At 36.5% G+C, this 17,374-nt stretch overlaps 1 pseudogene; it reads left to right on the forward strand.

Moving 5' to 3' along the window:
* Nucleotides 1–15,227: 15,227 nt before the first annotated feature.
* Nucleotides 15,228–15,725, forward strand: LOC102725795 (translationally-controlled tumor protein-like; annotated as a pseudogene).
* Nucleotides 15,726–17,374: the final 1,649 nt, after the last annotated feature.

The following is a 17,374-nucleotide window of genomic DNA, read 5'->3' on the forward strand; positions in this document are numbered from 1 at the left end:
AAAAAAAAAAAGACTGGATGGTTTTTAGGCATGACTTACAAGGTAGGAGACTAGTTTGGATTAGACAGAAATTAGGATATACTAACTTTGGATTGGAGGGCACAGTAAGAAAAAGGTCTTAAAATGATTCTTAGTAAGTTTTAATAAGTTTTAGTTGGCTCACAGTTTCATCATCTTCCAAGAGAAGGTATTTCTTGGAACAAACAGCTAGGTTACTTTCACTTACACTCAGTATTGTTTAACAAAGAGAGGGGAGAGAATTTCCAGTATTGATTAACACAGAGATAAGGAATATGCTCATTTTGTTTCTTATTTTGTGGGTATCAATTTACAGCTACAAATCTGAGTCTGGAATGGAAATATTTTGTCAGCTTAACTCCAACTCTCAGCTTTCCAGGTTAGTGGACAGGTCAAATATTATAATTATTGGGACTCCATTATTTTCACTAGACAGAGTCACACACAGATCTCAGTGTTCTATGTGGTACTTATAAACTGGGGGAAGGGACTTTCCTTTGTAGTCCATTATAGATGCTACTAGCATTTTCATTGTCTGTATCCATGTAGTTCCCTTAAATTCCAGGGATTTTTGCTTCCATGTCCTTATGGAGCATAGAAGTACTTGTTCAGTTTTACAGGATCAGAAGTGGATTTGGGGGAAATTGATGAAGCTTAAACTTTAAGATTCATCACATGCAGAGTCCCAATCTGAGGAATTTCTAGTGGAACTAGGAGTAAGTTAATATAGCTATAAAATTGTAAAATAATAATAGTAATTACTATAAATTTAGGATATTTAACAATAATTGGCTGAGATTGCTTTATCTCCCCACTATGATGTCCCTCTATTCCACTTCCCCCCCTGTCTGGTGGTATCCAAAGATCACTCTGACAAATGTAAAGGTAAATTGAGGATATTTGGGTTGGGTTTAGTAGTATATACTTATGTGTTCATAATCAGTTGCCTGTATAATTAAATAATTGAAAGTCATTGAATGTGGGCATGGCTTCCAGAAATACTGTTTTCATCTGCTACAACTCACTTGATATCATGACAAAATAGGTATCATGGTTGAAAAGTTGTAAGGTCAAAATGTTTGAGCACACCTAGTAAAGGAAATATGTAGGTAGTGAGTGAGAAACAGGGCTTGAGATGTCTGGAGCCATCAGTTAGATAGTTAATAATCAGAAGTGTAAAATTGTAAGCAGAGGATTCATTGATGCACAGAATGGAAATTCTCTCATCAGAAATATACCCCAAAATGCAGTAATGGGCAACATTTTGATAAGTATTCAGGTGTAATAATTTTATTCCTTGTGCCAGTAGCTGTACATGATGATTTTTTTTTCCAATTTTATTCTGGTAAAATATACACAACATAAACTTTACCACCTTAACCATTTGTAATATATAGTTCTGTGGCATTAAGTACATCCATATTGTTGTGTATCTAGCACCCCTGATTGTCTCCGTAACTCTTCATCTTGTAAAACTGAAACTCTTTACCTATTAAATGGTAACTCCACATTTCTTCTTACCCCCAGATCCTAGCAACCACCATTCTACTTTCCGTCTTTATGATTTTGACTACACTAAGTACTTCATATAAGTGGAATCGTACAGTATTTGTCTTTTTGTGATTGACCTATTTCACTTTAATGTCCTCCAAGATCATTCATGCTGTAGCATGTCAGAATTTCTTTTCTTTTTAAGACTAAATAACACTCCATTTTATGTATACTGTATATAAAATTTTAAGTCAACTCTATTTGTATCATTTACAAATAACAAACTGCAGCCATTTTCATTAAAGTATGTATCTGTGAAACCAACACCACAATCCGGATATAGAATATTTTTATCATCTCCAAAGTTTCCTTGTGATTCTTTATAATTCATTAATCCTGTTGTCCTCAGCTCTAGGTAAAGACTGATCTGCATTTTGTCATTATAGATTACATTTTGTCTTTTCGAGAATTGTATGTATGCATATATGAATTCATACAGTATGTATTCTTTTCTGTCTGAAATTTTTCACTAAGAATAATGATTTTGAGACTTATTCATGTTGGTTCATATATCTGTGGTCCATTGCTTTTATTTCTGAGTACTCTTCCATTGAATGGGTATATCACATTTTGCTTTAGCCATGCACTTGTTGGAAGACACTTGGGTTCTTTCCAGTGCTGGGCTATTGTGAATAAAGCTTCTATAAATATTTGTTTACATTTTTATATCTCTTGGGTAAATACCTAGGTGTAGACTTGTTAGATCATTTCATAAAGAAGTGGCCACTGTTTTCAGTGGGGTCAGTGGCATCATATTCTTTTTTTTTTTTTAAGATTTTATTTATTTATTTGAGACAGAATGAGAGAGAGAGAGAGCTCATGAGAGGGGGGAGGGTCAGAGGGAGAAGCAGGCTCCCTGCCGAGCAGGGAGCCCGATGCGGGACTCGATCCAGGGACTCCAGGATCATGACCTGAGCCGAAGGCAGTCGCTTAACCGACTGAGCCACCCAGGCGCCCCAATGTGGCATCATATTCTTCCACAACTTTGTCAGCACTTGATATTGCCAATTTTTCTAGTTTTATCTATTGCATTGTATATACAGTAATATTTCGTAGTTTAATTTGTGCTTTCCTGGTTAAAAATAATGTTGAAAACTTTTCCATAAACTTACTGACTATTTATATACCATCTTTTGTGTAATGAAGTTTCTTATATTTTGCCCATTTATTTTTTGGTTCCTTTTATTGAGTTGTGATATCTTCAGGAACCAAGTCCTTTTTCTGGTATATATATTGCAAAAACTTCTCTCAGTTGGTGTATTATCTCTTAATTTTCTTATTATTGTCTTTCTTCAGGGTAAAAATTTTAATTTTGATTAATTCTAATGTATCACCTTTTCTTGTGTGTGCTTTTGTGTCCCCCCTAAAAATTCCATAGCTACTGCAAGATTGTGAAGATTTCTTCCTATGTTATCTTCTATATGGATGTAGCATTTTTTTTACTTTTATTTACTTTTTTATTTTTCCCCCATTAAATTGTCTTTGTGTCATTACTGAAAAATCAAGTGACCTTCATGGGTCTCTATTTTATTCCATTTATCCAAATGCCTGATTTTTACCAAATCACATTTCTCTTGATTGCTATAAGTATGGAATGAGTCTTGGAAGTCAAGGAATATAAATCTTCTAACTATGTTCTCCTTTACAAAACTACTTAGGCTTTTCTAGATTGTTTGCATGTCTATAAATTGCTAGCATCTGTTTGTTAATTTCTATAAAAAGTCTACTGGAATTTTAGTTGCAATTGTGTGGGCCTATAGATTAACTTGTGTCATGTTTGGAATTATATTTTTCAAGGAATTTGCCCATTTTATTTAAGATGTCAAATGTGTTATTTATGATAGGTTATTGTTATACACTTAATGTCTGAAGGATCTGTAATGATAACCTCTCTTTCTTGGTTTGGTTATTTATCTTCTCTCTCTCTTTCTTAACTTAATCACTTTAACCAGGGGTATATCAATTCTATTGATCTGTTCAAGAATCAGCTTTCAGATTTATTAATATATTTATTTTTTTCTTTCATTCCTTCTTTCTATAACCTTTATTATATCTTATTTTCTACTTTTTTTGGGTTTACTGTACTTTTCTTATCAAGCAGCCTAAAATAATACTTTAAACTTCTTTTAGAACTTTCTTTTGTTCTAAAATAATCATTTAAATATATTTTGTGTCCCAAATGCTCCTTAAAATACACTGTATTTTTATTACAATTTAGTTTAATAGTGTGAGAGCTGAAATAAGAAGGCAGAGAGTCACTTTGTTTTTACCTCAACAGGGAACAGGAGCATAAGGCGACTCAAATTTGTCACTGTTCTGTGCGTGTCTGTGAATGATCATGAAAGCATTGCAAGTATTGATTTGACAGTTAAAAATAAATTTAGTGAGAAGAAGAGTTCACAAATACAGAATCAGTGAGGTATGAGGATTGATTGCATCTCTCTCTTTCTCTCTGTATGCATATATATAACAAGATTGGTTTGAACTGTGCGGGTCTACTTATATGTGGATTTTTTGATAAATACAGTACCGTACTATAAATGTATTTTCTCTTCCTCATGATTTTCTTTATCTTTCAAGATTTTATTTATTTACTTGAGAGAGGGAGGGTTGGGAGGGAGAGAGCACAGAGAGGGAGGGAGAAGCAGACGCCCCACTGAGCAGGGAGCCTTAGGTGGGGCTCGATCCCAGGACACTTGGATCATGATCTAAGCTGAAGGCAGTTGTTTAACCAACTGAGCCACCCAGCCACCCCATGATTTTCTTAATAACATTTTATTCTCTCTAGCTTATTTTATTATAGGAACACAATATATGGTACATATAATGTACAAAATATGTGTTAATTGACTGTTTATGTTATCAATATGGTGTTCAATCAACAGTAGGCTATTAGTAGCTAAGTTTTTTGGGGGGTCAAAAATTATATGTGAGTTTTCAACTGCATGGTGAGGTCAGTGCCCCTAACCTTTGCGTTGTTCAAGGGTCAACTGTGTGTTGTGTATATATACACACATACACACACTTGGTTTACCTGGGATTTTATGTTTTTTTTTTTTAAGATTTTATTTATTTATTTGACAGAGAGACACACAGCGAGAGAGGGAACACAAGCAGGTGGAGCAGGAGAGGGAAAAGCAGGCTTCCCACTGAGCCGGGAGCCCGATGTGGGGCTCGATCCCAGGACCCTGGGATCATGACCTGAGACGAAGGCAGACACTTAAGGACTGAGCCACCCAGGCGCCCCGGGATTTTATGTTTTAAGTAAACATTGACAACATAGAATTGTCTTTTTAATATATCCATTCTGGCTATCTTTATTTTTAATTAGATCAATAATTACTTTGAATTTAATATAATTGCTGATATGTTTATGTTTAGGTTTAACATTTTATTATTTATCATTTTTACTTGGCTTCTCACTTCTGTTTTGTTTCTCTGCACTCCTTTCTCACTTAGTTTTGTATATTTATTTTTTTAAATTCTATTTTCACTGTTAGATTCTTAGCTATACATGACTTTTATTGGTTCCTCCAAGGAACATATGAATCCTCTGATTTTCACAGTCTGTTTAGAGGTAATACTATAACCTTTCATGTAAAATATAGAAAATCTTGCAATTCTATAGTCCATTTACCCCACCTCCATCATCCTTTATGGTATAGTTATCCAAGGTATTATATTCCCAAAAGAAAAATACTGTAATTTTTATTTTATTCAGTCAAATTTGCCTAAATTTCTGATGCTTTTTATTTGTTGCTGAAGATTTGAGTTTCTCTAATAGTCTGAAGAAGTACATTTACTATTTCTAGTCATACAGCTCTGCTGTGAACAGATTCTGTTGGTTTTCTTTTACCTAAATGTGTCTTTGTCATATTCTTGAGGGATGTAGTGCCTAAATACATAATTCTGGGTTGATAGTTTTGTCTTTAGACACTTCAAAGAAGTTTTCAGATGTCTCTTGGTCTTCATTATTTCTGAAGCAAAGACCACAGTCATTTAAATCACTGTTTCCCTATGTTTCCGGTGCCTAATGTTGCATAAAAACCATCCCCAAACTTAATGATTTCACAGCATTTCTTTTCCTCATGAATTTGTACTCTGTGCAGGGCTTGAAAAGGATAAGCTTGTCTGTGCTTCACTCAATGTGTGCTCAGATGGCTCAGATTGTAGGGTTGAAATTATCTGAAGGCTCACTCATGCAGGGTCTGGTCCCTGCTGTGGGAAGACTCAAACAGTGGCAGGTTGGAACAGCTTGGGCTCTTCTGGTGCCTTTCTTCCCTCTAAGCTGTAACATATCTAGCTCATCACATCATCCCTTTTCACTTTTCCTCTGTGACCTGGGCCACCATGGTTCTTTGCAAACTTTATCCACTGTGCTCACTGCCATCATGACTTTCATAACTTCCTATAGAAGTCAAGAAAATACAATGAAAGGAAAAGTGCATAGAGGACCAGAGAGAATTGGGTGAGATGCCAGCTCACATACATGTTTAGAGCAACACTGTTACATGTTTGTCATCCTGGGGTTAGAAATCTTCAAAAAACACAAAGTAGAGAAATTATGTTTTTAATACAAAATGGAACTCATTTTTACCACCACTGGGTTGTGCAGTAAAAGGTGAATTCCTTCAGGTGTTACGATTCCAGAAACCACTCATGTCAATTTTGCAGTGGAAAGGTGACAGTGAACAATTTCTGTCTATCAACAAAACAGGATTGGCTTGCACTCTTTCCTTTATTTTTGGTGCTTGTATCTGTACTTTGACTTACTTTTATCTTTTCTGTCTAAATGACTTCTTTGACATTTTTTACACCATTTTTTTAAAAAGAAAAGAACAACAGATTTCCTTAGTTTTTACTAATTTTTCCTTTTCTTTTGTAATTTTGCCCTCTGTAAGAAGATCTTACCCCCTTTGTTTGGCATGAAAGACTCATGGAGAGAGAGGACTACCAATATATGTAGTGGATTTTTCAGATTTATACTATCCCCGAAAATGACAATGTACTACGAAAAACAACATTCCACATTTCCAGATATTAAAAGTTGCACTTACATATTTATCCAGCATATTTGTCCCAGGCTTTGTTAAATATCTCTAGGTGGTATAGAAAATTATTGGAACTACTTATCTTGAGCTCTTTACAATTTAGTTGGAGATCAGATAATTTAAACACTGTTAAATAGCAATATTTGAAAAAATGCTAAATGAATGCTAGACAAAATGACATAGAAGTTCATTCTCAACTTTTTAGTTTTAGGAATGAAATAACAGTAGTAACAACAAAGCTACAGCTCAGTCTTTAGAAACTGCAGAAGTAAAAATCACATAAAACAATTTTACAGTTGGTGGATAACATTCTCTATGTATTTCACATAAATACAGATACAACTCAAAGCAATAAGTATCAACCACTAATCATAATGCTTGTTTTGAACAATAGTTATTTCTCATTTCCTGTATCTGGAAATAAAGATGCATGTTGAGCACAGTTTTCAGATTGGCATCTAATTCTTACTTTAATAAATATTTAAGGGGCACCTGGGTGGCTCAGTTGTTGGGTGTCTGCCTTCAGCTTGGGTCATGATCCCAGGGTCCTGGGATTGAACCCTGCATCCGGCTCCTTTCTCAGCGGGAAGCCTGCTTCTCCCTCTCCCACTCCCCCTGTTTGTGTTCCCTCTCTCACTGTCTCTCTCTCTCTGTGTCAAATAAATAAATAAATAAAATCTTAAAAAAAAAAAGAAAAGAAATAAATATTTAAAATACTCCTGACCCTTTGAGGCTGACATCCTACTGTATGATTTTTGATGATATTGCACATGACACTCTTAAATGTATTGCATATAGTAAGCTCTTACAGTAATGACTCTTGGCCAGCAAAGTAGCTGGCTTATTCTCTGGCTCATCTGTATTTGCCAGGTGATTCTAAGTGTTAAAGTAGACTGCACCTAGAATTTAAGGACTCTCCCTGTTGTTGTTTGGCAGAGGAGCTCAGCCTGCCGTGGGCCCTTTGAAAATCTCATTTGGGGATAACATACAGCTTCCTTTCTCAAGTTACTCAAGAGTGCTGTTAAATGATTTTATCACCTTCTATGTTTAGAAAACAGGGACTTGGTGTTTTATAATCCTTAGGGTTTATTTGAATTTTATTATGTTAACTTTTAAAATGTTATTCAGTAAGTTGGAAGGACGTGGTGTCAATTATGTGTTTTTTAAAGATTTAAGAGATACTCCACAGTCTTCAGTGGTTCCTATTTCAATGAGAAATAGTTCCTACAACTATGTCCTTCAACAATGGCCTGAGAGGTAGTTTGTGAACTGGCCCTCAGTACCTCTCTTACTTCATCTCCTGCTTCTCTGCCTCTAACTTACTCAGCTTCAGCCACTATTTCTTGCTGTTCCTCAAACACACTGCTGTTCTTCCCAACTTAGACCCTTTTTTTTTCTTGTATTACTCTTTCCTCAGATAACCTCATAGCTAACTGCCTTGCCTCCTCTAAATCTCAATCATTCATGCCTATCATGTCCACCTTATTTAAAAATGAAATCCACCCAATCTACCTCCCTTTACCTGCTCTATTTTTCATCATAGCACTTACCACCTTTTTACACACTCCATAATTTTTAATGTATTCTTGTCTTTATTTATTGTCTGTCTTTACTGTTAGAATCTAAGCGTGTAGATGAATATCTGGGACATATTAGGTTCTCAGTAAATATTTATTAAAATATTTTTAATGCTGGGAATGTATTGTAATAGTTACTTCTTCCCGACCTCTGAGAATTATGAAACCTACTGCAGACAGAGGTTATTCCTTTGATCTAAATTCACTTCTCTGCAAATGTAGGCTTCAGTATATGGTTAAGATTCCATGCTTAAAATAGATAAAAGGCTTTTCCTGAATATAAAAGAGATTCTCAGAATCTATGAAGAGTTGAGATTCTGGGGCTTCCATGGCAAGAAAGCTTACTGGCATTGCTGTGAGGAAATGGTAGGACCTCAGGGCAATGATTCCCCAAAGATTAGCATGTCCCCATCATAGTACAGAAGAGGCAAAGCAAAAGAGGTAGAGCCAGGTGGGCCTGAAGAAATCTTACAGAGACACTAGAGTATATCCCAGATTGAAGAAAACACAAGGGACTGAACAGGGATTGGAAATTAGGGAATTAAGTTTAATTTCCAACCTGCCAAACAAAATGAGAATTCTGAGACAAAATTAAGTTAATCTAAATAATGCAGTGGTTTGGGTTTGGTTTTTGTTTGTTGGGTGTTTTGTTTTTGTTTTCTGGGGGCTTTTTTTGGCACTAGTTTTGTGGGCTGAGATCTATAAATCCTAGTTGAAGGCTAAAAATCTATTCCAAGAGTAGTAAATAGGAAGCTAAATGATAGCACAAGGATACCTCGACACTGATGATTGGTATATTTTCCATTTCTTCCCATGGTTTCTAGTCATTCTTTTTTTGGCCAGAGTCTGCGCATCTTGTGTGTGTGTGTGTGTGTGTGTGCGCGTGCACGCATGTGCGTGTGTTTTAATGCTCTTCATGTCAGTCTGTGCCTGTAATGCTATTTGTTATCTGGCAAACTCCTTAACCTATGGACTACAGATTCTATTTCCATAGCTCAAGTCAAGTGCTTCACTTATTTTCTCACAGCAGTTTGATTACATTGAAATCATTTACTTCCCTAACTCCTTAACTGTAATCATCTTTTTCTTTTTTTGTAATCATCTTTATGGTAATAATTGTGCTTTTGTTATTTGCTTCCATGATGCTTGGAACATAGATACTTGGTGATGTTACTGGATCCTTCAGTTGTAAGTATGTTGAGATGTACTGTTCTTTAAAATAAGCATTAACACATTTTTAAGTAGACAATCAAATAGAAGAGAAGTAGCTTGCTAAGGTGATATGGTGGCAGTCTGCATTCTAGTCAACGTACATCTGCATTCTAAACCCAGGCACCTTCTTCTCTACCAAGCTGCTTTTTGACATATGAGATGTCTTAACAATATGATTCCTAGGTTACAAGGAGTTTTTATTTAAAAAAACTGGAGAAGCCTATAGGCTGCATACTGCCAGCACAGCCTCTTTCAACCTCAGATTTTTTTAGTACTGTTTTCAGTCTCCCAAACTGGCATGCTTTGTGTTCATGTACGTGTAGATCTCTATCAAAGGGGACTTATAAAAATTCCCAGGGAAATATTCTGATCACAAGGCAGCACTGGCCCAGAGTGGAAGGATACGATGATAGCACAGACTCAACTACTTACCTAACCATTGAGCAGGGGTCAGAGGTTGTAGACCTGGAGCCTTCCACATGGTGGGGGTGGGGGGAGCTATAGGGGGAGAGAACCAGTTCCTCAAATGAAATGAGGTGTCATTATTAGAAGAAGGAGTAAAAGATGTTGGACAGATTAAAACAACATGATACATTCCCCTAGATATCAAAATGTAATATCCCAAAATACTTCTAGAGATCCCAGGAGCAAGACATATTAAATAAGTTTAATTTAGAATTTCTTTCACGGTAATCTGCCTTTGGAATAAATTGAACTGCTTCCAATCAAGAGAAAGATTTAAAAGGATTATCTTACTCATTGTTTCTCAAATCCTGTCTTTATATGGAAGCTTAGGGGGAACTGGAATGACTCCCAGTGAGAACAACTCTTATTGAGTTATTCTACTTTTAAATCCAAAAAATTACCTTGGAAATAGACCTGAATAGAATACTGTAGTCCTCCAGTGGAACACCCTTAGCAGGGTAATTATAACGCCTCCTGAGGCTACCAGGAACCAAATTCATTGAAGTAGTTACTTGAGCATCTAGTTCTTCTCTAATTCTTTCTAATGGAAAACAATTGGTTAGCTGAGCAGCTATAATGCACCTTTCCCAATATACCAGTTTTCATTTTTAAAGCCAATCTTTGCCATTTGAAACCATGTCTGAAGGCAATTGCTTTAAACAATGATATGCTCTTCTCAGGTCAATATCCCTTAGTGATCTGTGTTTGCTAATGTAGTTCAAGGGATTTCAAAGGTATTTAAGTTAATGTGAGAAAAGTAAATGGGATTTCTCATCTGCTCCCTTTATTTCACTACAGAAATGAACATGGCAGACTCAATGCATTATTTGCTAAAAGGCTATTTTCTAATTTGAAATAAATGGATGCTAGCTGGTGGCAAAAAGACCAGTGAAAAGGTTACTTTGAAATCGCTGCAGGAAGTGATGAACACTGATAACAGTGTGGATCCAGTAGAAATGGAAAGGAAGATGCAGTCTAATCATTTATAAAAGCAATATGGATGTTTCTACAAAATCTTATAATGAAAAAGACATATCATTAACACATATACCGATATGAAAAAAAGTGACTGAAGAACTACTGAGATTCCAAAGTGGAGGGTATTTAAAAAGAAAATATGAATAGCTATAAAATGCAATGCTAGAGAGAATACTCACCTTATCAGTGAATATCACATAACAGAGTTCTTCATTGATAAACATAAATGGATGACCAAGATCAACCAGAGAGGAGAAAAACAACAACACAAAAAACATGGACTCAAATGGACAAATGGACAAACTGAACATAGAAATCAGAATATCAGTCAAATGATCAATCAACCATGAGAGTAAAATAAACTTAATTTGGACATGGACGAGCTCAGACATTTTACCACTTACAGGCCTTTTCTGTATATTTATTTAGGAGGTATTGTAGCTGTTGTAAAGAGTCCAAGGCATCCAAGAAATAGCCTAACATAGAAGAACAAAAGTAAGGGTAATTCTAAGATGAAAAGCAATTGGTGTAAATTAAAATTGAAATTCTTTGCACAGGGGCACCTGGGTGGCTCACTCAGTTAAGCATCTGACTCTTGATTTTGACTCAGATCCTGATCTCAGGGTCGTGGGATTGAGCCCTGTGTCAGATTCCATGCTGGGCATGGAGCCTGCTTAAGATTCTCTCTCCCTCTCCCTCTGGCCCTCCTCTTCCCCCACTAAAGTGCACTCTCTCTCCAAAAGAAAAAAGAAAGAAATTCTTTGGACTTTCAGAAAATGCCTCTTAAAAATGGGTTCTTGGGGCATCTGGGTGGCTCAGTCAGTTAAGTATCTGCCTTCGGCTCAGGTCATGATCCCAGGGTCCTGGGATCGAGTCCCACATGGGCTCCTTGCTCAGCAGGGAGCTTTCTTCTCCCTCTCCTCCCTGCTCATGCTCTCTCTCTCGCTATCTCTGTCTCTATTTCTGTTTCTATTTCTCTCATTCTGTCTCTCTCAAATAAATAAAATCTTTTTAAAAATGTGTTCTTTATAACAAATACATGATTAAGTAGCTAGAGGGCCTTAGGCATAAAGTGAAGATCTCTATTAAGAGAGTATACAATAAAACACATAAGCAAGCAAATGTATTAATAAAGAATATGTAAAATAAATAAATCCAATATACTTCCTCTCTGTCTTTCCCTTCTTTTAGAAGTCAACATACTCTTTAAAAATATTTGAGCAAAGAAATAGATATTTATGTGTGCTATATACAAATATAAGGGTCATAATAGAGTAAGAAATAAAAATAAATATGAATTTATATTTTTAGCAAAGATTTAGAAGTATAGAAGGAAAGGATGGAACTATAATAAGTGTCAACTTTTATGGAAGGTTAGATCACATTTAATATTGAAGATTAACAAATAGGTGTACACAGGTAACATTTATACTTATTGAGATAATTATCTCAAGTCCTAAAAACAGACTATTGAAAGTGTCTCTGGGTGGAAGGTAGTAAACTTTCATTTTCACGTTATATCCTTTAGTACTGAGTGGACTTTATGATCCAGCATGTGCACTTATAGAGAAAGCAAATTAAAAATAGCAAAATGAAGTTATATCCATAAAGCATCATTGAGAAAATGATTACTAAACTCAAAAGAAGATTAGAACATGATTGCTTTTTACTATTGCTCATGTTTATTACCACCAGGGCTACTGGCCTAATACTTGCACATTCTCACCAAATGTCATCACCCATTGTTTGTGCTAACGTATGAAGCAACTGTTCTTCCCCTTTGACAGCTTTTCTTGTATGAGTCTGGTCAAGTTCCTGGCTACTATCTCTTTAGAAGCAGTAATGATCTGTGTGAAGAAAGCAGTGACCTCCAGGTGACAGATTTCTTTATATTTCTTATTGCATTAAAACATTCACAGTAAGGAAGATATGCCTATTCTGGTGAACCTAAAAATCCATGTTGCCATACTATAGATTTCTTTATAATAAATACATTAGGTATGATGCTTAGAAGGACCAGACAGAAGCTTGCATTAGCATTAGGGGAGAAGTTTCCCCACCACTCATTCCATCCTGTAGGACACACTTTTTTTCTCTGTGAAGAAGGCTAGGACTTGGTTAAATCAGCCAACTTCTCCTTTTCCCAGGAGATAAAAGGAAGAGGGAATAAATTACAGCTGGACTGTTTCTACATCAAAGAGACTATGGGGAGAATTCTTTTTTTTTTTTTTTAAAGATTTTATTTATTTATTTGACAGAGAGAGACACAGCGAGAGAGGGAACACAAGCAGGGGGAGTGGGAGAGGGAGAAGCAGGCTCCCCGCGGAGCAGGGAGCCCGATGTGGGACTCGATCCCAGGACCCCGGGATCATGACCTGAGCCGAAGGCAGTCGCTCAATCGACTGAGCCACCCAGGCGCCCTATGGGGAGAATTCTTAAAGAATTTTGTTATGATTATCTTTGCTTGGGAAAAAGGGAAATAAGACTCATGACAAAGCTGAAAAATTTATTTGTAAAGCACACTCTTCAGAGTGAAAGATGTAGAAGAAATTTTATATATATAAATACACACACGCACTTATTTCAGAGTTCTATACTTGCCTTCAGAAAACAGTTGAATTAATAACAACACAAATGTCCCTGACTGTGATGAAATTGACTTAGAAATGATAAAGCAATTAGGAATGCTGATGTAAATAAGAATCATAAGGAGATGGATTCTTGTGCACTGACCGCCATTAGCGGTGTGTGAGGTCACCTTGAGTGAGGTCCATTGTATGAATAAAGCCTTGGTAACAGGCTGGAACTGTTGCTGTGCACTTTCTATATATCTAAGCAATGCTAACTCCAGACCCAATCTGTGGGTTTCTCCCCTGAAACCGAAGTAGCTCTGCAGTGGTTAAGCCAGGTTTCAAGGAAATTACTACCTATCCTCATTCATCTTAAGCGAACACACTTGGACTGCTAAAGTGTATGGTGTCTTGGGTTCCAGGATGGTTTTTGTTTTGGGGTTTTGCTTTTTTGTTTGTTTGTTTTTGTTTTTGGTAAGGGAGGGGTGGGGTCAGTAGAGTGGTGATCCCTATTTTCTATAAAACAGTTCACCATTTTGCTCTTTCATTCCACTCCTGGTAGTGATTTGTTTCAACAACTTGAGTGTAATGAGTACTCAATTTGATCATGCCAAAAGTACTCACTAAGGGGTTTCAGGATAGGTGGCTATTCCTCTTGCTATCCGAGGTGCCATTCAAACCCAAGGTGGGAAATCAGATTCTGGAAGCAGCAAAAAGAGGATTGCCATGTATGATGTTGGTTAACCAGGTGCTGATCTTACTGAATAAATCAGGTATTCCAAAGGGAGTAAATAAAGGTGAAGGATTTTGAAACCTTAGGAATTCACATGAGGCTAATTTCAACTTCCTATGTATCTTACCTTTAAGGAAGTAGAGGCTGTCCAGCAGCCATCAACTACTACGTACAATCAACACATGCTTGAACAATAACATTATGTATTGGTTACTTACTCAGCCAGAAGCTTTTAGCAAATAATCTCTATATTTAATCACCTTAGAAGGTAGCTATTATTTGATATATAAGATGAAGAAACTGAAGCTCCGCAAATTATAGGTACATGCTACAGGTGACAGCTCCTAAGTAACTAATCTAAGATTCAAGCTAGGATATCTGACCCTAAAGCCCTTTCTCTTCTCACTATACTGTTCTGGATATCAGATAATATGTGTTTTAACAATGGTGTTTGCCTATGATGCCTTCTTCCTCCCCTTGAACTTGTTGTATTGGCAACCCGTCTGGACCACGGAAAGTTAGGGTGTGAAGTGTCTGGGAGTCATCGCATGTGGAGCTTTAAATGCAAGCATTCCCTGAATGATGACTCCAGAGGACATCTGACATCCCTGCTCTCCTACTTGCTTTGCTTATATTAAGAAGCAAGTCAGTGGGGGTGAAGATGTTGAACCTTAACAAATCTAATTGATGCAGCCAGTGCTAAGTTCAATTTATGTTAAAAAAGTTCAAATACTATTTTAGAGAATACAAACCCAAGTATATCGTATGTGTATTGTGTTCTTACAGTTGAAATATTTTGTTTTGTTATGTTTGTCATTTAAAAGAATTAAAACCTCATCTTGACAGACGTATGTTAATAAAGCTCTCCTGCACCTGACCTTTTTAATAAGGTATTTATTCAACAGTTTCTACAGGTAACATTTAAAAGTCAAGGTGCATTGCTTCTCTGCCCCCTCCCCTCTCCCCACAAGTGCTGCTCTGCCTGCACTGAGCTCACTCAGAGTTCCAGGCTCCTGCTAAGCTGGCACCACTGTCCAGCCGCAGTCATAATCATCTTCTCATTAGGCATGATGAGATGTTCTCCGACACCTCAAGATCCGGGAGATCATGGACAGGCTGTGCCTGGAGGTGGAGGGGAAGATGATCAGTAAGACAGAGGGTAACATTGTTGACTCACTTATTGGTGGCGATGTCCCCACTGAAGGCCCCAAGGGTGAAGGTACCAAAAGCACAATAATCACTAGCATTGATCTTGTCATGAACCATCGTTTGCACTTCCCGCAAATGATGGAAACCAGCTTCACAGAGGAAGCCTACAAGAAGCACATCAAAGATTATATGAAATCAATCAAAGGTAACGTGAAGAACGGAGGGCAGAAAGAGTAAAACTTCTTATGACAGGGGCTACAGAACAAATAAGCACATCCTCGCTAATTTCAAAAACTACCAGTTCATTATTGGTGAAAACATGAATCCAGATGGCATGGTTGCTCCGCTGGACTGTCACGAGGATGTTGAGACCCCATATATGGTTTTCTTTAAAGATGGTTTAGAAATGGAAAAATGTTAACAAATTTGCCTACTACATTGGTTGTATCACCTGTTATCATAATTGGCTACTGTGCTTTACCCACACAACACCAGGACTTAGACAAATGGGACTGATGTCATCTTGAGCTCTTCATTTATTTTGACCTTGATCTGTTTGGAGTACAGGTGTTTTTTTTTTAAGAAAAAACATGTCATGTTAGTTGTCTAAAATAAAATGTATTTAAACTAATGAGAGGGCACCTGGGTGGCTCAGTCGTTAAGCGTCTGCCTTCGGCTCACCTCATGGTCCCAGGGTCCGGGGATCGAGCCCCTCATCGGGCTCCCTGCTCAGCAGGAAGCCTGCTTCTCCCACTCCCACTCTCTCTGCTTGTGTTCCCTCTCTCGCTGTGTCTCTGTCAAATAAAAAAATAAAATCTTAAAAAAAAAAAAAACTAATGAGAGAATGCCTTGTAGTTTAATACATAGGCAAATCCCTACCGTGTAGTGTGCTGGAGAAGCTAGAGCCTGGTTGTAGACTAGTGCTAGAAAGCATAAGATGGCCTGCAGATTGCTTTTACAGTGAAAACTACTTCTGGGACTGGAATATAAAAAATAAGAACCAAGAGTCTTAATTCTGAGTTCAAGTAAAAGGAAAGACCATGCTTAGATCCGGGCCAACATTTGAAGTAGGTTCCTAACACATTTCATCACCTACAAACGGGAGTAATTAACTCTGGAAGAGATTACCAAAAGAATACAGTTGGAAAGAAAAAAAAAGTTGAGGTACATTATGTAGTAAGCCCTATTTCATAAAGGAATTTGACTAGGGAAATGGATTGTCTACATAGAGTCCTAAGAATTGAAATACTAAAGCATCCATTATTTGGAGAGATATTAATTGACTCAAACATTTTCTAGCAAAAGCTATTGTATATTCAAAAGTCACTCATTTTTATTTCATCATTATTCAAAAGTCACTCATTTTATTTCATCATTATTTATTAAAATTATAAAATATAATTTTAGTAAAGGCTAATTTATGTAGAACCAATTTCAACAAAATATGATTGTTAGTATGCATAAATTTGACTTTGAATATACTTATACGTCCGTTTTTATTGTATGTGGAGACAACACTGTTAAAATAATGAAACACCAAAATCATTTACGGAAAAAGTCCCAATTGCTCCATGAAAACAAGTTAGTTCTATATTGAATGAATGAATGAATGAATGAATGAATGAATAAATAATCATCCAAAATAAAAAGTTTAAATCTTAGCAGTTTATAGTTTTGGGTTTTTTTTAAGATTTTATTTATTTATTTGACAAAGAGAGACACAGTGAGAGAGGGAACACAAGCAGGGACAGTGGGAGAGAGAGAAGCAGGCTTCCCGCCGAGCAGGGAGCCCGATGTAGGACTTGATCCCAGGACCCTGGGATCATGACCTGAGCTGAAGGCAGTTGCTTAACTACTGAGCCACCAAGGCGCCCCTATAGTTTTTTTTTTTTTTCTTTTTAACATCTAAGAAACCTGATGAGAATGACAGGTTTAATATTTATAATCGTATTTTAGTTTTAAAAGACCGCCACCATATTTTTAAAAAATAGCTACACCATTTGCCAATGAGCAATATAAAAATGTCACATTCTTCTAGTATCTGTGGAAGTTCACATAGTACCTTCTAAT

This window comes from Leptonychotes weddellii, chromosome 1, assembly GCF_054177405.1.
Source record: "Leptonychotes weddellii isolate Sample4059 chromosome 1, ASM5417740v2, whole genome shotgun sequence".
NCBI classification, from domain to species: domain Eukaryota; kingdom Metazoa; phylum Chordata; class Mammalia; order Carnivora; family Phocidae; genus Leptonychotes; species Leptonychotes weddellii.